Genomic DNA, 23,994 nt, shown 5'->3' with positions numbered 1-23,994 from the left:
TTGAAAGGCCTTTAATCGTACAGAAAAAGATTTTTACCCACGTCAGGATAATGGAGGGATTTCTCATTGATTATTTAGGTTGAGGGAAGGAAGCAGTAGTATTGCAGGTAAGAAGAAATGTAGATTAAAAAATTAACTTTTTAAAGTATGAGCAAATCAAATTTATTTATTTTAATCAATTCAAGCAGTCAGTAATATGTATCCAACAGTCCTTGATGCTGAGTATTCTGAGAAATTATAAAAAAAGCAGTCAGTTCAACAAAATAATCAGAGTCATTTGGTTTTTTGAAGAGTCTTAAATTTTACTGGTGAAGATATTCTAAAGACATAGGTACATTCATAAATAATGAAAATATTACCTGGTGTTTGCTAATAATACTGTCCATAAGGTCTGTGCCAAAGGCTGCTAAAAGTGAAGATCTGACCTTTTTCCACTTCCATTAATTCATTCAAACAACATTTATTGATTATTACCTGACATAAATCCTTTTGTAAATGGGCTAATATGGCCTGCAATGTAATTCCTTTGTTCGTTCAAACATATATTAATATCCAGACACAAGGGCAAATACAAAATAAAGTAAGCTGTGATCAATGTCCTTAAGGTCCTTTTGCAGTAGTGGTAGAGTCAGATATATAAATATAAATTCATCTTATATATAAGGTAGAATAGTAATTATGGTAGAGTCAGATATATAAATATAAATTCATCTTATATATAAGGTAGAATAGTAATGCTAAATGCTAAGTCAAGAGTTCTCAAACCTAGGGACATTTTAGAATCACTATTTTTTTTTCTTTATTTTTTTTTAAAGGTTTTATTTATTTATTTGACAGAGAGAGAGAGAGCGAGAGCAGGAATACAAGCAGGGGGAGTGGGAGAGGGAGAAGCAGGCTTCCCGCCGAGCAGGGAGCCCGATGTGGGACTCGATCCCAGGACCCTGGGATCATGACCTGAGCCAAAGGCAGACGCTTAAGAACTGAGCCACCCAGGCGCCCCCTTTTTTTTTCTTTAAATACAATGCACAGCCCCTCCTTCTGCCAATTCTAGTTTAATTGGGCTAAAATGGAAAACTAGAGGGTTTTTTTTTTCCAAAGTTCTGCTGATTCTAATGTGTATCCAGAGTTGAGGCAAACCTAATTGTTTGCTTAAAAGATTAGCAAGAGTAAAGTAAAAGACAGTGTCGAAATTGATGTAGCTCCTGAGAAATCCTATGGGAGACAAGGGAAATACCTAAGGATAACTATCACCTAAAATGAATGAAATATGGTAAATCTATTCTAATGATTCAGAGGAAGATAGAAGATCCACTAATAATAGCCATATAATATCCTCTCAGTCCATGATCCCAAAGCCAGGGCCAGGTAAAACCAAAACCTATGTGAGTATATGCTCTTGGGGTCTCAATCTCTAAATTCTTCCAATTATTCAAGCTCATAACTAATCAAAGCCTCTAAGGAAAGGTTCTGCCATATGTTATATTTGAAATAAGAGTGACCACGTGAAATGTTACATTCAAGGGGCTGCGTTTAAAAGCAAACTGAAATTCCAGGCATCACCAAGAACAGTGGAGATTCTCATGCACCATCAGACCTTCCTAGCCATTGATATACCAGAAGGCAATAGTCTACACTGACAGCATATTCCATCAGGAACTCTAGTTATACAATTTGGAGTTCTCACTCAGTTTTCCTTAGTAATAAACAAAAACAAATAAAATAAAAACACAAGGGTGTCTCGATTTCAGCGTTTTTCAAGAAGTTCAACTTCCAGGTATTTGTGAGTGTTAGAATTACCATGTCAACAGCAATGATGAGCATACAAATCAGGTAAAGGGTGATCTTTTATTGAGCCAAGCAAAGAGAGGCTTAACGTAAATAAATAAAACCTCAGGACCAAAATGTACTATACTGAAATTCTCAATCATGAATTATCCAGAAAAGTCTGAGACCAAGGTTTTACAGCCTTATAAAAATATTTTCTCAGTATCTCAATATATTACACCTCCATGTAATATTTTAACTATGCCTAGTAGGTTGGATTCAGCACAGTTGGAAAAAAAGAATTGTATAAATGAATAGGTGAGTTTCTTCATCATTGGATTTTAAATATACCTAGTTATTCACCCCCTTCACTACTCTTTTTGAAGCTTCTTGCCTTGGATTCAAACATGACTCCGTTTAAGACTCTAAATGATAAACATAAATACATCTTTAGAATATACAAAAAAATGTATACCCTAGAATTGTCATCAAACACCCATAATGTCATTTTTCAAATTCAAATTGGCTGTGTACTGATAGCTTATTAACAAGGTATTTTCTTGCTGTTTAGGCTGTTAGAGCAAAATATGGGATTATGTAAACATGTGTAGATAGAATTTAAGGACTATTCTTTATAGCTAACATACATGAGTAGTCAAAACAAAGTCTTTTAATTATAAGTTTTATTCATAGAAGAGCTAATAAAGATGTGCACTTTTTTTCCTTTTCAAGGTAGATCATTGTATAAGTATGTTTGTTTTGGGGTCATATCATTGTTTGTCGTTGGCCCCCATGAGGTGTATATAACCTCTCATTTTTTTTTTTTTTGCATTGGTCGTACAACCCATTCTTAATAGTACAGCAGCATCGTTACCATAGGAGATATTGGGAGGCTGGAAGTCCATTGCCCAAGCAGTTATGATCACAGAAATCTTCAGGTAACTCAAAGCTGCTGTATAAAGAGTCCCATTCAGTGACCTGAAGCAGTCTCTTGTATTTAACAGAAGGGTCAATTCCTTGAAAACACTCAGGAGTAAGAGCAATAAGACACAGTGCAATTAGGTATGTGAGGGATCTTTTTTACTAGGCTAGATATCAGCTATAGACAGTATGTGGCAGCAACAACAACATCAAAAAAAGACAAAATGTGGCAAGGACACTTGGTCCCACTTTAGAGCTTTTAATGTCATTATTATCCAAAGATAGAGATTGCCATCAAGGGTGGCATCTTCTGAAACAAAGGACAGAAATCGATATCTTCCTGAGCAGGAGGCAGTGTCAATATGATATCTCAACCCCCCTTCTGAAGATGGCAAAAGTATTTTCTCAAGCAGCTGCTGAAATCCATTTTGCCTCATTTTCACAAACAAAAAATAATAGTTTCCCTTCCCTGACTACACTCTTACATGTGGCTGGCTTTCTTCCCTCGTCCTCTGATCTGCGCCCAAGCAACAGTCCAACTCTCAAATTCATCTTTGCATCCAATGGGCAATCCCACAAGGCAGGTGGACACAGGTGTTCTTTAGGTCATTATTGTCATACATTATATTAAAGATTGCAAAGCTAAGAAAGCTGTGTGTCTTAGTCTATTTGGGTGGCTATAACAAAATACCACAGACTGGGTGGCTTATAAACAACATAAATTTATTTCTCACAGTTTTGGAGGCCAGAGGGTGGAGGGTGCTGGAATGGTAGTATGAGGACCCTTTTTCAGGTCCCAGACTTTTCATTGTATCTTCTCATGGTGGAAGAAGTGAAAGATCTCTCTCTGGTCTTTTCTATAAGAGAGAGTCCATACATGAGGGCCCCACCCTCATGACTTCCCAAGGGTCCCACCCACCCTCCTTGCGGGTTAGGGTTTCAACATATGAATTTTGGAGGAACACAAACCTTCAGACTGTAGCACTATGGCTTCTTAAAGGTTTGGGCTTTCCCGGGCTTTAGTAATAGAAAATGTGTGTCTGATGAAATAGCAGATACAAGATATTTTATATATCCAGGGTTTTTTTTTTTTTTTTAAGTGTTTCATTTTGTTTTGTTTTTGCAATGTTGGTGAACAACATTGCCTTGGGTAAGTATGTAGCATATGTATATAAAATAGAAATGGATTGGAAATCAAGTGCGTCCACTTCATGACAGAAGTCGTCTTTGGGAAGGGAGGGAAACTAAGGGAATGACAGGGAGTTGTTACAGGAGACTGGTTACATTTGTAATGTCTTGTTTCTTTAAAAAATGATGGGGCAAGGGGCGCCTGGGTGGCTCAGTCATTAAGTGTCTGCCTTTGGCTCAGGTCATGATCCCAGGACCCTGGGATCGAGCCCCGCATTGGGCTCCCTGCTCCATGGAAGCTTGCTTCTCCCTCTCCCACTCCCCCTGCTTGTGTTCCCTGTCTTGCTGTGTCTCTCTCTGTCAAATAAATAAATAAAATCTTTAAAAAAAAAAAATGATGGGGCAAATATAACTATGGTATGTTTCAATGTTGTTTGTTATGATGGGTGTTTTTTATGTTGTTCTTTCATTTTTTCTGTATCTTAAGACCTCAAAAAAATTAAGAAAACAAGACTATTAGCTAATCACATGTCCATTGTGCTGTCTCTTTTTGAAGGAGATGTTTGCAATTAAAATACCCATCCTTGCATCCAATTAGCAGTTGCATCAGAGAAATTTTCATTGGGCATTAATCAATTCAAGATCACAATTTTAACGTCACTAGTCATCCTGCTTTTAAATAAATACATTAATATTCAAATTCGTGTGTAAGTGCCCCATATAGCTGATTAACTGGAAGTTAGACAAGACTAAATATATGCAGAACACCATTCATGTGCTCTAAAAAGCAAATGAAGGGGCTGGAATAAATATATAATGAGCTACATGTGTCTGTCTCTTATGGAAATGAAGAAAAATTCCCTCAGGAAGAACCCAGATATTTGGCTGTTTTCATATTTTCAGGGTATAGTGCTAAGCACTGTACCTGGCAAAGCATCAGTAAGGATAAGAATGAGTACATTCATTTATGGGCGCCTGGGTGGCTCAGTTGGTTAAGCGATTGCTTTCGGCTCAGGTCATGATCCTGGAGTCCCTGGATAGAGTCCCACATCGGGCTCCCTGCTCGGCAGGGAGCCTGCTTGGCAGGGAGCCTGCTTCTCCCTCTGACCCTCCCCCCTCTCATGTGCTCTCTCTCTCTCATTCTCTCTGTCTCAAATAAATAAATAAAATCTTTAAAAAAAAAAAAAGAATGAGTACATTCATTTATAATAGTAAGTTATGAACAACATTTATATTATATATATGCATCACACATAGCAACTACATGTGTATAGAATTATCTTTGAGTACTGTGTTGTTCATAAGAACTTTCCAAATAGGATCCCAAAATTATTGATGACTGTTTACTTTCGGCCCATGAATCATTTCCTGAAGATATTTTACAATTGTGATTCAGCTGGGCTTTTAGCAGACTTATTTATTTTTTTTGTTTGTTTCCTTTTTTAAAAATCACCACTTCTGTTTTCAGATTATTCACAGGTTTGGCCCATCTCACCAGACACATCTGTTGATTTCTCCCCAAATGACGATAGCAACAAGAGTGCACTTACAAAATAAAGGCCAGAGAGAGAGAGAGAGAGAGAGACTTTTCAAAGCACAACAGGGAAAATCACCCGAAATGAGAGAAATGAGATAACCAGCAGATGCTCTAGAATATGGAAGTCATCTGTAAGCATTTAGCGGGATGGAGAATGCTCAAACAGTTCTCCATTTGCCAGACACCCAAAATAGAGACAGATGAGCTATTTCTCTGAACTTCGATAACAGCGCCAGCTGAAAAAGCAGACCCTTTCTGCCAAGGGTCACTTGTTGAAACTGTTGACTGTAAATCAGAGTTCTCTTTTTGGCCTTATGGTACCCAGAAAATACAGCCAAAATGTCCATAAGTGCATCTTACCTGGGGCAGAAAGATGATCATCCTTGGTCGCTGAAGGTCTGCGGGGGTGGGGACAAATTGTTTACGTGTTTTGAACAAAGATACCTTTTAGGAAACCCCCATGTCGTACGCACTGTTTCTTACCTTTCCTTGACGAGTAAGAAGTGTTCCCAAATGAAATAACCCACATTTCAACTGCATTGGTAAATAGCAGTAAGGATATTTAGGTCTGGAAATAGTCATGAAAAGGCCCTTTATGTATTTTTTTTTTCCTCCCTAAAATAATTGCTGCTGCATTACACTGTGTCTCTTAACCTGTTTTAGAAGAAAAGAATGTCTTTGTGTGAAGTGTATTCTCTGGAATCCTTCTCCTCATATTGTTCAGATCATGAGTCTGTTTTTTCGCACTTGCTCCCAGGGTGTCTGAAACATTTAAAAAGAACAGTGGGTAGTCAGAACGGCTCGTGCTGGCAGGCTGGTAGCCGTGCCTTATGGTTTGCCGTCATATAAATGTCAATTTGGTTTTCATTTATGGAGCTAAGCAGAGAGAAATCCCTACTGGGGGTTTCCTGGGCGCTGAAAGAGGTCTCTAGATTTCATAGTTTGCTTCATTTCTGTGTACGGCCTGACCGGTCAACCCCAAGCCTCTCTGTTCCTCTCCATCCTGTCTAAACTCCATTACTCTTTTCCTTTAATTTTTCCAGCTCTCTCAAGAAGCTAGGGGGATCTCTTGCGGGGATAGAATATATTCTAGGCCAGTGATTCTTATGCTGTGGTCCCAAGACTAGCATGGGAACAGGCTTGGGAACTGTTAGAAATAGAGATTCTTTATATCTCACCTATTGAAACAGAAACTCTGGAGTTGAGGTCCAGTGATATGTGTTGTAATTTTGGTGTTCTGACGCACACCAAAAAAATTTTGAGAAACACTGGTCTACACCACAATGCCGAATTTCCCCTAGGAACTCTGTAAACCATCACCTTTGGAACACTCCACCAGTTTTCCCCACGGAATTCCCCGTGTGAGAGCCTGAACATTTTCAGATGCCCTTTTTGTATCTAAACTATGGTGATCTCAAGGTATAAAAGGAATCCCATTTCAACTAAACCTGGTGTCACTTTTTGCAGTAGACAGTGGTAGATTAACTTGCATTAAGGATTTATGCCAGATCAGCAAAATAGATCAGTTAAGCTATAGCCCCAATGCCTTCTAAAAATGACACTTCTTTGATTTTCCTCTCCAGTAATGTATACCAAAAGGGAGATTTTAAGACCTTGCAGAATAGCAGGGCCAGCTGTGCAGAAGACAGGCACTCCAGTTGGTTGATGAAGGGATTATACCTGCCAGCAAAGTGTCCTTATTGGTGGATTAAAACAACTGATTCATTATCTTCCTTAATGAGCTTTTTTTTTTTTTTTTAAGATTTTATTTATTTATTTGACAGAGAAAGACACAGCGAGAGAGGGAACACAAACGGGGAGTGGGAGAGGGAGAAGCAGACTCCCCGCCGAGCAGGGAGCCCGATGCGGGACTCGATCCCAGGACTCCAGGATCATGACCTGAGCCGAAGGCAGTCGCTTAACCAACTGAGCCACCCAGGCGCCCCCTTAATGAGCTTTGATTGTACTACTCAACTGAATGAGTTTTCGCAGGATTTTTTAGGTTATATTCCAAAAGAATGGGTGGTCAGAGTATGCAACTGAGGAACTGCAAAGTCAGGGTTTTATGACATTTAATCTAAAAAATGATAACATTACAAGCACAAAGAAAGTATCAAAAGTGATTTTGTGAAGTGGCAAAGTTTATGAATCACCTCAGAATAAAAGTACTGAATTTACCTTAAGAAAACAGATGACTGTCTACTTTGTTGTTGTACCTCTGAAAGGTATTATTGTTATGATCTAGTGAGAATATTTCCTCAATGTCACACATAAGCTTCACAAGACCCACTGTAGATTCCCATGTAGAAATTACATTCTTTTTTTTTTCTCCTCCACTCAGCCTGTAGCCCAGGTAAGTGCCCTCCCCACACCACATCTGTAACCTCTGGAACCCAGGTCAGAAAGAGGGGAAAGACTAGAGTGAAGACTGGCCTAAGGAAATGCTTACAGGTGGAGAAGGACTCAGTCATCAAAATCAATCAGCAGTCCCTTTGCTTTCAAAATAGGAACAAGATTTACTATTTTTTAAAAAAGATTTTATTTATTTATTTAAGAGAGAGAACGAGTTGGGGGGCGGGGGGGTTGCAGAGGAAGAAAGAGAAACAGACTCCCTGCTGAGCAGGGAGCCTGACATGGGACTTGATCCCAGGACCCTGGGATCATGACCTGAGCCGAAGGCAGACACTTTACAGACTGAGCCACCCAGATGCCCAACAAGATTTACTTTTTATTCAAGAAACTTAACCATCAAGTTATTGTGGCAATGTCTTTCAAAACGAAAATACCATTTCATTCTGTATTTCTCATTTTTTAAGGCTTGAGAAGACCAGATTTTTACTTGGCACTTTCCAAACACTAGCTGAGTTCTGGAGTTGGTGGTCCAAAGGTAAGTTCACCCCCTCTCATGGCTCAGACCCGTAGGCTTAAGCTGTTTCCCCCAGAACCACATGCAGGTCACAGGCTCAAGAATCCCTGAAGGTTTCTTAGCAGGAGGCAGTCACCCAGCCAAAAGAATTTCTAGGCTTCCATGATGATTGGAATATAATATACGGTGTTTCAGCACTGAAACAATAGCCTTAATTATTGAGAATATACTTGAATGCCTGCTATTTGCAGAGATAACCTCAATGCACTGAAACAGTAAGAAATACATAAAATACATAAAAACATTCCTGTCCATTTCAGGAATAATTTGCCCCTCAACTGCGAAGAACAAACCAATAGGAATGAAATGGCATCAGGACGCTACAAAGGAATGCAGTCACTTCAAGTCAGGGTATTAAGCACCACTGCTTTGCACCCAATCCACTTTCTACACCCTTCAACTGTCTGAAAGAAGAGAGTATGCTACAGAGACTCTGTTATCTGTAGGTCTTGGAGACATTAATGAAACATGAACAAATACACAGGCATTAAAAAAGAATAGGGACTGCATTATGCTTCAATTACTTCTGACAAAATAGTCTGTGCCACACTCTAAGCTCAGAAATGCAGTCCTTGTTACAAATACAGAGATATTCCATCCTAATGATTAATCTGAATAGTCAAAGAAAGGGGAAAATTCACAGGGAATAATTTATATCCCTCTCTTCTGTGCTAAAGGTAAATCAAGTATCACAGAAATTCTGCCTCTAAATAAAAAGTGAAAGTATTCAGTATTCTAGTTTTTGGTGGTTTTTAAAAATGGTATTTTTTCTCTTCACCTCTTTAGTCAATCCAAAATTCAGAGCATTTATACACACACACATACACACACACACACTATATATATAGTATGTGTGTATGTTTATAGTACACACACATAGTATTTGTTTGCTTATTAGCAACTAAAATCCCTTTTGTGAAATGAACGTTCCTCAGTATGACGCTACATGCCCTAACAATACACCACGGTGTTTCCAGAACATAACATTATGTTCTGAACTTAGAGCTATGTGAACAAATTCACACCCAAAGGAAAACCAGCAAAGTGCATGGCTCGCTTCCAGTTTCACTTTCCTCACTGTTCTGCAGGAATGAGAGCAATTTTGTGCTTGAAAATGAAAATGTCTTTTCCCAACTGTGATCAGCTCTTCTGACCTGGCGGAAATGACTTCAAGCCTGTGTCTTTCAGGCTTTGAAGTCTTCTACCCCCAAACAATTTCTGCTCAAGAGGACATTCTCTGGAAGTTTTAATGCATCTCAAGTCCTGGTCTACATTTTCTGCTTGATCTTACCTTGCTTTCTTGCATATGCAACTTCTTACTAGATTATCATAAGTTCTCTTTTATCCCAAGGCTTCCCAAGAGGAAACGTACTATCTGAGGAAGTGAGTTTGGGCCATTTCAGGATGCACAGGTAAGAGTTAAGATTAATCAGGTCTTTAAGTAAAAATACCTATGGGGCTAGACTCAGCACAATGTGGTCCTCATATAGCATATAATTTAGACAGTTCAATTCAGGTCAAAATAAAAAATCCTAATTGGTGCCAGAGCTGTGCTTTTGTCTCTTTTACATGTTTTATTTCATTGTCACAGAATAGAGGACTATATAGGGGAAAGCCACTCTTGGATTACAGTACAATTTTTTAACAAATTATGTAATCACTTTGACTGATTTCACATTAAATATTTACAAAGCAAGGTAGTTACGTAAACACAAACGGAACTAAACTTTGGAGAATTAGCTACTAGAATCTTATTGGTGATTAACTGAACTGATTGACATTGGTATCATGTAAGCAAACTCAAAAAGAAAAAAATTAACCATAGATAAAAGTTACTGGATGGAAGTGTTTTTTTTTTTTTTCTTTAACATGTAGAAATGGAAGAGTGAATTAGTTAAGAGTTCCATGAAAAATGATATAAATATGAATTTAAATTAGTGATAATTATTTAATCTATGGTGTTCTAAAATGTTAACATTATTTCAGTTTTAGCAATTACAGATGGAGTTAAGTATATATTTTAAATTCAATTCCATTTAACAGAATTCAAATTTGAAAGTTTCCCAAATCTCTAACGTTTGAAATCATTCAAAATGTGATACTATATTTTGAAAACTAGACAAAATCAATCAAAATCTATAGATTATTAAGATTTTGGAATGAAAAAGCTAACAACAAATTTGTCCTTCCCACCATCTCTCTTTTCTTTATATGCCTCTCTCTGCTGGTTCACCCCTTTCGGTGCTTAAATGTTTTTTTCAAAGTACAAGATTCATAGTGGGTTTTCATTTCTATTTTCATAGGCTTCTTTGGTATCTTAAAAATTCCTTAAAAGGGATATCTGACCATTTTCTGAGGCCAAACACTTTATATTGCCTCCCCAGTCCCCAAAATTAATTAATATCATTCAGTACCTTGAAAAATGAAGAGGTAAATAAATGGTGTTATTATAAATCCAAACAAATTATAAAAATTCATTAGATTCTCCTTCTATTAAAAAGGATACAACTACTAGTTAAATAACTTAAGGAACTGAGATTGAGTTGTTTTAAAATATGCTGAAAATTATAATAGAATCTATTGGCTTTTTGAAAGAAGGAAGAGCTTGCTTGGGCCTCTTGACTCTCACCTCTATTAGCATATATATCACTGCTGGGCAATGTATGCAACCTACAGAACTTAGCAAGATTTTCCCTTGTAGAATAAAGTAGAAGCTGAAAAGAGAAGTAATACCTATGAATTTTCTTGCTTTTTATATTATGGAAAGCTCAGCCATAATAGGTCCCTCTGCAGTAAGAACAGCCACAAGCATAAGATGGAAAGAAACATTGTATGTCAATCATCTCTCTCCTTGCCTTTCCTAAAATGTCAGAAAATTCTAGAAATGTGAAGCCAGAAGGAATCTTCAAGATCACCTAATTAGACTGCATTGTTTAAAAAATTATGGGAATGAGATCTACATAAATTAATTGACTTATCCAAGGTCATACAACTATGCTGTGAGAAGCAGAAACCTAGCTTCTCAACTGCTTCACCTTATAGAAGCAGATTAAGACACTTCCCAGCAAAGAGCCAAAGACAGAGATAGTCTAGATGTACTATTTCAATGGGAAATGGTGCTGTCAGATGCTTCATGTCTCCTTCATGACTACCTGGCTCTTCTAGTTGGCAGAAATAGCAAGACAAGAAGGAACACAAATCTATTTCTTTGGTCAAAGTTTTTAAAAATGATGGTTTTCCCCCTAGCTTAAAAGTTAAAATTTAACAATTTTGTTGTTAATGTAAAAGTAATGGAAAATATTACTTTGCTTCTTACGATATCTAAACTCCATACACAAGACTTCAAGCCTCAGGGATAAATTACCAGTGGCTCGATATGTTAATAGTCCATAAAGCCAAATAGCTTCACATCAGGATATTGGGTAGGCAAAACCCAAAGAACGTAGCTTTCTTCATTTATTGCATACCATGCATCACCTCACCAACAAAGATACTCACCCTGAAGTCAAAGGGTAAAATAATAATAATAATAGTAGTAATAATAATAAAAATAACTACTACATGCTCAATTTCTATGTTGGGCAGATGATGGGATGAGTAGGGAACAGACCTTCCCCTCAGAGAGTTTACTTTTGAGCGGGTGAGACATGCTGGCATGCACACAAATGACCACAGTTCAAAATACGTCACTTCCGTTAACAAGACTCTAAAGGGACTTGAAAGATAGAGCTTTCCAGGGAACATGAAAAGCATTATGAAATAAGTGGCCTATGAGATAAAACACTTGGAAGCTCCCATAGGCCTGGGACTGGCAGGGAAGACTGAAATGGTCTAGGGCTGATGTGGCCTGAAAGCTGCCTCAGACCCTCTCCAGTGTTCTTTGTCATTTCCCACCTCTGTGCCTTGGCTCAGGATGTTTCTTCTTCAGAGTTACCTGCCCCCCACCTCTCCACCCCCTCACCTCCTCCATTGTTTGTGGTGCAGATGGGTGGATGGGTATTGAGGCTGAACAGCTTTAGAAATGCAAATAACTACCTGCCAAAGGTTCTACCCCCTCTCAGCCTTTAGTGCGCCCCCCACCAACAAGGCCTAGCCAAGTGCTGCACACAGAGCAGCTGAACAATATTCAGTTACTCGTTCATTCATATATGTTTACTGAGCACCTATTAAGCATGAGACATTATGTTTGAGGTAAAGGATATCGAAAAAATTAATGCGGTCCTCACTTCCATGGAGCTTATAGATATTTAAATAAGCAGCTGCAACAATATGGTAGATGTGGTAACAGTAGACTCACAGGACAGTACGGTGCACAAGACAAGGACACCTCCCCAGATTAGGAGGGTCAAGAGAGTTTCTCAGAGAGAGTCATCAAGGATGATTAGGAGTTGTTGGTGCCCTTGTGCAGGAGAGACAGGGAATTGCCACGACTCAGGAAGCAGGAAGCGAGTGTTTTTGCAGTGAGGCACCTATGGGGGCAATGCTGAGTGGGAACGTCAGGCAGCCTACCACTTGCAAGAAATCTCACAAATGCAGTGGGATTGTGAGTTTACTGACCAAAGGTTCAAGGAAGGGGAGAGGGAGCTGAAGCTTTCCTAGGGTCTTTGAAAGGAAGGACTGCCAAGGAGATTGGGGGCGGGGCATTTATTAACTAAAGGGATAGTTAGAGATAAAGGATGGGGGAATTGCAGCCTTTTGAAGCTCTCTCCTTGCTAATTATGACCTGAGGTCAATCCGTCAGAAATCAGAACAGATAAAGCTTCAAATGGACAGGACTTGTTTTCATGCAAATGTCTCTTGAAATGCAAACTAAAGGGGCAAAAAAGAGTGAGAAAACACAGCTTGAAAGGCAGCAGAGTTCAGCAGCAATTTCTTTATGCTCAAAAAAAAAAAAAAAAGCAACCCTGCAAAAGTGGTGGGAAAAACAACTCTTTCCAGCAGATTGCAAAGTCTGTTCCCTGTAGGTTATGTTCATCTACATGTTCTTTAAATTCCATCTTTCGAAACATTACTCTAAATTCTGTCTTTTAAAACATCCCAAATAGAATAGACCTTATGAACATCTTCACTTTATAATTTTAACAGAACAGGGACTTAGAGCCCGCCAATGCAAAGGAAATATTCTTTAAATAACGGGATGACGGCTGTGTGAAAAAACGGTATGAGGTGTCCCGGTTAGGGGCTTAGAAAAGAAAAAAAAAAAAAGTAGATTTGAAGATAGGGTACTTGACTCCAAAAATGGTGCTGTGAGACTGAATATTGTGGGCTGAGGAAATGTGTTTTGCTCTGTTCTGTTTAATTCTGAGGTTAAAAGCAGTAGTCAAACCATGACAGCGAGGAGCTTTCTGCTTTGTTATATTACAGCTCACTTATTTCCCTCCAAATATTAAACAATGCCAAAAAAACTTTTAGTTATTTGGGATGCGATCCATTTTCATTTCACTCTTGTCCTTTTTTGGTTGTGAGATGACAGTTTAATATTCCAGGCTCCAAACTAGAGCTTGGCAAATGGATTTAAAAAAAAAAAAAGCTAAATGCTGTAGGGAAGAAAAAAGGTATGCAATTAATTTTCCACAAGAAATTGTGAAACTGGTGCTGAAGATGACTATGTTTATTATCTATTTACCTCATACAACTCTTGAAATCTTTCAGAACACCATAGCATGTAAGCAATTTTACTAAGGTTAGTTAACTCTTGGTTTTATAGTATAAAAATTCCCATTTATTATCTTCCACTTCAGCATCTTTTTAAAAGTTGATATGTAATTATCTGAAATTAAGTGCACTGTAGTGCAGTGATTAAAAACCCAAGTTCGAGGGCCACCTGGGTGGCTCAGTCGGTTAAGTGGCTGCCTTCGGCTCAGGTCATGTCCTAGGGTCCTGGGATCGAGTCCTGCACCGGGCTCCTTGCTCAGCAGAGAGCCTGCTTCTCCCCCACCCTCTCCCTCTGCTGGTCCCCTTGCTTGTGCTCTCTCTCTCTGTCAAATAAATAAAAATAAATAAAATCTTAAAAAAAACCAAGTTCGAGAACAGAGTTGAGTTTCAATCTCACTCGTGACTCATAAATTGTGTCACTTTGGGAATATTACTTAACCTCTCTCAGCTTTAGTTGTATCATCTTTAAAAGTGATGATACTAATAATTCTAAATTCATTGTGCTTCTCTGAGGATTAAGTAATATAAAACAGAGCTGATGCATATGAAAGAGTGGCTACATAATGAGCTTTCAGTAAATAGGAGCTCTTGTTATTATTGTTGTTAGATGAATGTTCTTGTCCAGAAGATTTGGAAGTTTCCTTGGCCAAGCTCACCTTTTGGTTCACACCAATAGTTTTCCAGGTATTTCTGTATTTTATCCATTGCAAATCAATGTGAATCCAAATATGTGGACATCATAACTAGCTCCAAGAATGAAACACAACATTTTACTCAAATGATGGCTTTTTGAATATACCTAACCTGTTAAAGAGCTGGAAGTTGGTCCTCAGTCCACATTCAAAAATTGCCCCCTCACAATCCCGTCTGCACATTTCCAAAAATCAAACAGAAAAAAACTCATTTGCCAGTTGCCTTGCTTAATACCTAACATGGTAGGGACCGATTGCCCCCACTTCATTTTTCCCTTCCTGCTATCTTCTTCTTCTTCTTCTTCTTTTTTTTTTTTTTTAACAAATAATGTATTATTTGTTTCAGAGGTACAGGTCTGCGATTCAACAGTATCACACAATTCACAGTGCTCACCATAGCACATACCCTTCCCAGTGTCTGTCACCCAGAAATTGCAGTCTTTTTAAGCAAATGTGGCTTTAGGCTGACTTCCCTGTAGCACCTTCACTCTCCTACCAGTTGTCATTTTAAATCCTTTCTGTGTAATCAAACACAACCATGCTGTTGAGACTCTACTGTGAAATAAGAAAAATAATTATTATAACCCAGAGCCTCAGTCCCCAAAAACTTTTGGTTATAATTTTACTTGCAGAGATTAGTTAAATCCCAAACATGAAATCAAATCCTCAGCACCAGGGGAAATGGAGAACTCTTGACTAGCTAAATATTCACCATCTCTAACAATAGAGTTTTGAAGAAAATGTGTCCAATCATATTCAATATTAACTTAGTGCTAGCTCTTTGGAAGTTGTGACACCCTTTGTTTGATCCAAGTTAGTTTCTTAGCTTCTGGTTATCTATAACTATCTAAGTCCATCCTTGACAATTAATTTTTAAAAAGTGCTTATGAGGGACGCCTGGGTGGCTCAGTCAGTTGAGCATCTGCCTTTGGTTCAGGGTCCTGGAATCAAGCCCCACGGGCTCCTTGCTCAGTGGGGATCCTGTTTCTCCCTCTCCCTGCTGCTCCCCCTGCTTGTGCTCTCTCTCTCTCATTCTCTCTCTCTCTGACAAATAAATAAATAAATAAATCTTAAAAAAAAAAATAAAGGGGGTGGAGGTGCCTGGCTGGCTCAGTCAGTAGAGATGCAACTCTTGATCTTGGGGTCATGAGTTTGAACCCCATGTGTGGCATAGAGTTTACTTAAAAAACAAAAAAGAAGAAGATAGAGGAAAATAAATCTTAATTATGCTGCCAATCTTTTCCCTGAAGTACTCTATAAATATTTCAAGAAGCTATGCACACAAGAGGAGACTTACTAATGATATTCTTATGATTCTTTCATTAAAACTAAAGAACAGTTCAACCCCTTGGCCCCTTCGTTCCTGTTAACTTTCTGATCCCAGTCAGAAGGGGTCTTGGCTTATTGACTAGTTGCCCTTTATCTGTTATAACAGGAAGAGAAATTATGCACATTTATGTAATTTGGTATCTTTGACAGATATTTTTATCTCAATTTAGGACATCTAGCCAATGACAAGGGTTGAAATAAAAGTGCAATGATTATGAAATTGATGCATATCTAAATATATGTATATACCCAGATTATAATCTCCTTAAACAACCTTAAATCTTCTCTGGAACAAGGTAATAGTAAAGTTACAAGAAAAATTTACACAGATGATCACACACACATGCACACACAGACACACACAAGCACACACACATCCTTGGTGAAGGGCCTAAACTGAGTATAAGAAAAGTAGAAAAAATTAAGGAAGCAGTTACTCTTTATCAAGCCTCAGTTAAGAAGCCCCCTTAAAGTCCATTATGTGAGGGACAAAATAGGCAGTGCAATGATTTAAAAATTAACAGGAGTAAGTCTTGAAAATACTCATTAATGGAATAGGGCAGTGGAAGCCAAAAGAACTTAATTTTATTTTCAGAAAGGTCTATTTAAAAATGAAAGCTTGAAAAACCCTATCTAGGGCCATACCACCCTGAACAGGTCTGATCCCTAAAAATGAAAGCTTATTTGACATCAACATATTTTTCCACTTTTGTGCAATATTTAGAAGAGGAAAATAAACTATTTCATTTAATAGAGTTACAAAAGTACCCTTAAAATACCCGCATGGTTTAAAGGCAGTGTTTGTTTAGATCAAGTCAGAATAAGAGAGTATAAGTGGGACATGTTGGGACACAGGTGAGTCCAAATGATTTGAAAACCACTGCATTAGAGCAGTACCAGAGGCAACACAATGCCAGAGATGCTTATGTATTGTTCCAACCTCAAGACACCCTTGGGTTACAAGGTTACACACAAATGAGATTAATCCAATGTGCAATTTAAATTTCAGCCATACTCTAAAAAGCACAAGTCCTCAAGAATTTACCTAGTTTTACCAAAAGGAGTATCAATTAAGGACTTAGGATAAAATATTGGTTGCTCCTGAGTTGGGTTGAAAAAAGAGAGAATTGAGTACCCAGGATGAGATTTAAATTATTTTTTCATCAACAAATACTCATTTCCTATTAATTTCCCAACATTTTACTTGATGCAAGGGCTACAGCTATGATGCTGTGATGCTGTGATGCCCAAATATGTTTCTGCCTTCATGGAACCAAAATTCTTATTTAAGTCTTTAGTAGCACTATACACACTATATATACATACACTACACACACACACACACACACACACACACCCCACACACGTATGTATGTGTGTATATTCTTTCCTCCTGGATGTGTGTGTGTGTGAACCTTAATCAATGCCTTGACTATGCAACTATATCTTATTGGGTGAGTTGGGGTTAGAAAATTGGCACTCATTTTTTTTTTTTAATTAGAAAGTCAGTTCAACTTTCTGAAGCCAAATACAATGTACATGACACTGTGCTAAATTGTAAAGGAATGTTCACCCAAATTCAATAAACAAACAAAAAGATTGTTTGATTGGTTACTCATTAATATAAATAGGAACCTCATTTGCTTGCACAAAAAGTAACTTTTAAAATATTGAACATTAATATATATCAGGAAGAAGATGGCTCCTGGCATAGAGGGAGTCAAAATCCAGTGAGAGAGACCAGTAGCAGAATATGGAAGGAGGGATAAATTTTGCCCAGATGTTCAGGGAAGTCCTTCCAAAGATGCAAAATTTTGGCTGAGATTTAAAAGATGAATTCAGAACCCCATGCATAAAAGATAAAACAGAGTTCTAGACAGGGCATGGAGGACAATCATAACAAAGAGATCTGAAAACATCTGTGTGGCATGACTGGGAAAAGAGTGATTAAAGAGAGAGAAAAGAAATGTTTTAGAAATGGTTTCAAGGTTAGATTTAAAATAGCTAGAATGATAAGCTGAAGAATATGGGTTAGACTCTATGAAAAAGGGGGAATCATTTAAAGTTTTTGAACATAACTATTCCATGATCATAGCTGTGTTTTAGGTAAGATGAATGATAAGTTGGAGTGGGAAGAGAAGAAAAGGAGAATCAACTAGGATGAGAGAGTTTTCCAGGTTAGGGACAATGAGTGCCTCATGTTGGGTCTGAGACTTGTGCAAATACTTGTCATGAGTGAAAAAAAAAATAATGTAATTAAGTGACAGTGGAGATAGATTTAAGAGTCATTACCTAAATAAAACTTATGTGATTTGGGAAGCATATGACGCAGGAGGTGAACGAGCAATAGGAAAAAGCAATGATTCCAGGGTTCCAAGATGAGCTAAGAGGGTAGGTTATGTTGCCATTAACTGACTGTTGAACTAGGATGAGAAGGTGGTTATAGTGATGGTGAGAAGGTGAGACACTGACAACGTCTGACAGCATATTGAGTTTGGGCTGATACCTTTATAAAGATGTCCTGCACTAGGTATGAGATCAGTATCTGAAGGTTAGAAAAGAACTCATAGCAAGAGAAAGAGTTGGATATCATCTGAGGTTAGTCGAGGTACAGAGAGCTTGAGATTATATCAGAAAGCAGCATAGCATGAGAAAAAAAAGATGACTGTCACAGGTTGGGTGCCCAAGGAAGCAAGCTCTGAGAGGGACATTAGCCAGCATGATGTTTATTAGGGAGAATGGCTGGAGTCAACACTTTGGGGGTCAAGGTGGAATACAGTTTCAACAGAAACTTCAGCTAATCCTCCAGGGTTTTCTGAAGGTGGTATGACCCTTTTCAGTTGCCCCAAGATGGAGCAGAGGCTGGGCCTTTTACCTCTGTACCAATCAGTCAATGGAAATGACTGCCCTGGAAATGAGGCACGATCCTTGGCTAGGTGACTCTCTTCAACTGAGGTAACTCCTAAGAGGTGCTAATGGTGGAGGTCTGTCTTCTGTTAGTGCACCTAGAAGCAAGAGTTATAATTACTTCTTATCCGAAAGATGTTCTTGGTGGCACATCACATATCTGCCAGGATGGGTAAGCACAAAATACTGTAGGAAAGCCTATATTGAAAGAAGTAGATAGTGAAGGATGAAATAGAGCAAGGCTTTTTGGAGGTGTAAGAACACTGGGATACAGGTGCACTTTGGAAGCCAAAATTCAAGAAGGAAGAGAAACACAACAGATGTAATATCTGCAGAAAGTTTAAAGAACAAGAAAAGGACATTGGAATTTGGCACAAAAATGCTTATTTTTTTTTAAATGTTACTATGCACAAGGGGAGAAAATAGAAGAAAATCGAGAACTGTGTTTGGCCCAAAGTGATCATTGTTGAAATCAGAGAAACAAAGGGGAAGTCAACATGCTAAGGAAGAAAATAACAGGCAGCAAAAGAATGTGTTCTCTTTCTATTCAGAAATTCACCTGCCATTACTAATCTCCTACTCTGACCTGATTTCATCCAACACAAGAAGTAAAAATGCTAAAACCTAGAAAAGCAGATTAATTAAATTGGCTCAGCAATAGGTTCATTTCATATGAGAAAACCTATCTAATGAAAAGAGTTTTCTTTATTCCTGTGAATTTGCTGGTAACAGTCCCGTTGAAAGGTTCCAAGTTATGTTTCACTCAGGATGTTCAAGAAATGCTTTCCTAGATATCCATTTAGAGTCCTAAAATTCTCTAAGCAACTTTATGGTCTGATAAACCTCAAGCTATTTTCCAGGTTAAGCCTTGGATAGAGTGAATGCCTTTGTCTGTTAGAAGCCCGGTTCTATGGAAATGCATAAATAAATACCCTTATTTAAAGTCACATAGAGCTTGACAGCAGTCTTGACAGCATATTGCTAAAAGCAGCCCAAATATCTTCAAGAAAGATAAAAGACAAAGAAACATTTATTGACCAACTATTAAAGTCAAGACACTTTTTCAGATGTTTGCATACACTATGCCATTTGTCTTCACTCCAATTCTGTGAGCTATTCCCTGTCTTATAAATAACTTTTCTGTGTTTCAGTTTTCCAAATAACATGCCCAGTGTTACATAGTCTATAAGGAATAGAACTAGGATTTATTAAATGTCTGAAAGACTGATTATTTCATTCATTCAACAAGTATTATTGAACATCTGTTTTTTGCATTATCAGAACTCAAATCTGTTTGATAGCAAAGCTCATATCCTAAATTTTTATCTGCATGATTATTTTCATTTTTTCATGTACTTATTTTTATACATCATAATGTTTTAGAAACACATTTAAAAAAATCCAGCATAGCTGTCTGCAGCGGTAACTCAAGTCACATGAATGAAATGACTCAGGTGGTCAGCATCGCTCCGCAAGGACGCAGTTGCTCCATAATGCACATTGGGGGACACCAAGAATAGTGCCTGGAAGTGGTGAAGACTAATACATATTGTTTTTCAAGTGACTTATATAGCATAAAATAGTCACTCTTTACTGAGCAAGATTGGTAAGGTTTTGTTTCTCTTTTTTTAAAAACTTTTTTTGTCAATTAAAACAATTAGAAAGAGTGAATAAATCATAGTATGTTAGAAAAAGATAAACCAGCAAAGAGTAAACAGAGATATCTCTCTCATTTTCCTATCTATTGGCCATAGAACTTCTGTGACAAAGAAAAAGGTGTTTTGGGACCAAGTATATACAGTCAACTCATTTAAATTATTGGAGCATTCACATAGGGTCTATTAAATTAATTAAGTAAGGTGGCCAGTAGACTAAGAATGGTTATAATATATGCTAGTAGCCTATGTAAACAAACCAAAACCTAAGCCTATAAGTGCCTCAAGTTTAAAAAAATCAAAACCTAAGGACAACCAATCACAAACAGCTAACTAAGCTTTTTCAAATAATGTCACCTCTTAAGCCATATCAAATAAGCCAATCAAATAATGTCCTTATTTTGCTTCCACCTCTTTGGTAGACAAGTCTTACCCCTAGCTCCTGGAGATGGAGGGCTCCTGACCACTTACAGTTTGGTGATGTCTCATTCCAGTCAATTTTTGCTCAAATAAGCTCTTAAAAATTTTATATGCCTCAATTTATCTTTTATTAGCTGAATGGTCTCTAATTCCATTCTCTTTTATATTTACATGTTGAGTAACAGAAATCTGTTCCTATTTTAACATCTATGTAGTAAAATTATATAACTATCCACATCATGATGCTTTTTAAATCATATTATTTAGAACTAAATCTGAAGAATGAATTGCTGAGGGAAAATATGTTGTATTTTCAAAGTAGGATTTTGGTATCAGTTGTTGCAGGTGGAAATGAGTTAGCAAAGTCTATTCTTAATAAGCTTTATGCAGAAATGTTTGACCTCTGGGTATTTCTATAGTACAAATAAATTGATAAGTTAATACAATATCTATTTTTGGACAATATGTGGTACATTGTACCCTATTGTTCACCAGTGATCTTTTCAGTACACCTGAACACACAGAAGTTAATTCTAATAATTGAAAATATTCTAGGGCGCCTGGGTGGCTCAGTTGGTTAAGCGACTGCCTTCGGCTCAGGTCACGAGCCCGGAGTCCTGGGATCAAGTCCCGCATCAGGCTCCCTGCTCAGCGAGGAGCCTGCTTCGCCCTCTGACCCTCCCCCCTCTCATGTACTCTCTCTCTCTCTCATTCTCGCTCTCTCAAATAAATAAATCTTTAAAAAAAAAATATTCTAAAAAAGAAAAAAGAATATATTCTTATGTAAAGAAAGTTAAATGTATAATTCTACATAATCCTGAATTCTCACAAACATTTATATGTATGTCTACTTTGGATAATATATAAGAATTGGCTAGTGTTGTTCAGTGATTTAACAAATTATGTTAACACATTAATCTCCTGATTATCTGTTCTCTTCACAAATGCTTAAAGTAGCTTTTAAAAATGTTTTAGTGCTTCATAAAGGTAAACCAGGAGTCCTTGAGTAGGAAATAGATTAAGGATCCATCCTATAGATGAACAGCTGTATTTATGATCAAATCTATAACTCAATATTTTTCTCCAGGGAATGAAACATATTTGTAGAAGTTAGGAAAAAAAAATTCTTGGATCTGTCCAATTTGACATAGACAACCTGTCACCAGTACTTAGTCTAGGAAAATAAGCATATCTGATTGGTGAAGCTCTTTCATTGTTTTATATGTAGGCTGACAAGTAGAGGAGGTTACATCATACAGCTAAAATTAAAAAAAAGGGGTATTCTTTTATGAGGACTGGTGGTGAGTAGTCAATGCATAATTACTTATAGAACTAATGCTAATTGGGGGTTCAAAAGGAGACATTCTAGTATATAATACTATAATACTCTATTTGACAATGTAGGTATAGGACAATTTTATATTTTATATATATATATATATATGTATATACTTTATACACACACACATATTTGTTTCTTTTTGAGAGAGAGAGAGCACAAGTGGGGGTGGGCAGAGAGAGAGAGGGAGGGAGAGAATCCTAAGCAGTCTCTAAGCCCACCACAGAGCCCAACACAGGGCTTGATATCAGGACCCTGAGATCATGACCTGAGCCCATATCAAGAGTTGCTTAACCAACTCAGCCACCTAGGTGTCCCATAGGAAAATTATATTTTAAAAGGATAAACAGAATAGGGAGAACAAATGAAAAAAACAATGATTGCTTTTATAAATAATGTTGGTGGTAACAGTATTATCATCTGAAGACAATGTGTATGTGATATGGAATAAAAGAAATGAGAAATTATGGGATACTCTAATTCTAAGATTCCCTGTGTCCTTGAGAACTAGTGTTTCTAAGGAGAATGTGAAAGGAGAAACAGATGGAATGTAAAACAGAGTAAGTAAAAACTGTATTCTAAAATTTGTATAGCAAATGTTAATATGAGCTCATGAGATATTTTATCTTTAATATGCATTTATATAATATATAAATTATATACATACATGTATATAATATATATATAATGTATTAGCTCTGTCCACTAAAAAGATTACATTAACTCTGCCCACTGAAATGCTCTAGAAACAATGATCTATCCAATTGCAATGAGCAAACTAAATATTGCCTGCCTCCCAATGAAAAAATAGAATACCCGTTTGTAGTCTTGCCAAAGGATCAAACGGGTAGATTTGGGATAAACGTTATGAGTTCAGCTTTGACATGCTGTGTGGAAGAGCATGGTAACCATCTAAAAATATACTGAAGGCTTTATAAAACTGGAATAAATATTTGAGGGTTATTTTTATGGTGTGGTAGTTGGAACAATAAAAATCAGTGAGTTGTATATTAAGAGAAATAGCAGAGGTCTAAGGTGTGAACTATTAGAAATCATCAAGAATCAAAACATAGAGGTGGTTGGGGGAGATATGTGAAATAGATAAAGGGGATTAAGAACACAGTTATTGTAATGAGCACTGAGTAATATATGCAAATGTGTAATCATTATATTGTACACCTGAAACTAATAAAACACTATGTTAATTATACTTCAATAAAAATAAATAAAGAAGCAAATCAAAAACTAATGATGTAATGTATGGTGATTAACATAACATAATAATAAAAAATAAAAATAAAAAAACAGAATGTTAAAAAGAAGAATCAAAACATAGATAAATAATAATAAGGAAGATCCACTGCAAATTTCAAAGAAAGAGTAAGAGAAGTAATAAAATCATAGGGGTCATATAAGGAGAAAGTTTAAAGAAGCAAACTTTGTGAGGTATCAGTTTTCAGCCAAAGACCTAAACATTCAAGATGTAGTCATCAGTTCCATGGCTTTATTGCAGTGAAATGTTAATAATAATTGCATCTTAAAATTGCTAAAACCAAACAAAAAAATGTCAGAAACTTCATCTGCACTTTAAATTTAAGTAACTATAAAAATAAAACCGGGTGCCTGGGTGGCTCAGTCGTTAAGCGTCTGCCTTCGGCTCAGGTCATGATCCCAGGGTCCTGGGATCGAGCCCCACATCGGGCTCCCTGCTCAGCGGGAAG

The 23,994-nt window shown here is 37.2% G+C and overlaps 1 long non-coding RNA gene across 1 annotated transcript in view; it reads left to right on the top strand.

Annotated features, from left to right (window-relative positions):
• The first annotated feature begins 9,045 nt into the window (after nucleotides 1–9,045).
• The window catches only part of LOC145722477 (uncharacterized), a 138,414-nt gene continuing 123,465 nt past the window's right edge, over nucleotides 9,046–23,994 (top strand). The window contains exon 1 of the long non-coding RNA XR_014146780.1: nucleotides 9,046–9,688. This is a non-coding gene — a long non-coding RNA (uncharacterized LOC145722477). The remainder of the gene's footprint in view (nucleotides 9,689–23,994) is intronic.

This window comes from Leptonychotes weddellii, chromosome 7, assembly GCF_054177405.1.
Source record: "Leptonychotes weddellii isolate Sample4059 chromosome 7, ASM5417740v2, whole genome shotgun sequence".
Taxonomy (NCBI): Eukaryota; Metazoa; Chordata; class Mammalia; order Carnivora; family Phocidae; genus Leptonychotes; species Leptonychotes weddellii.
The sequence above is the reverse complement of the archived record's forward strand: the minus strand, read 5'-3'. Positions and strand labels throughout refer to the sequence as shown.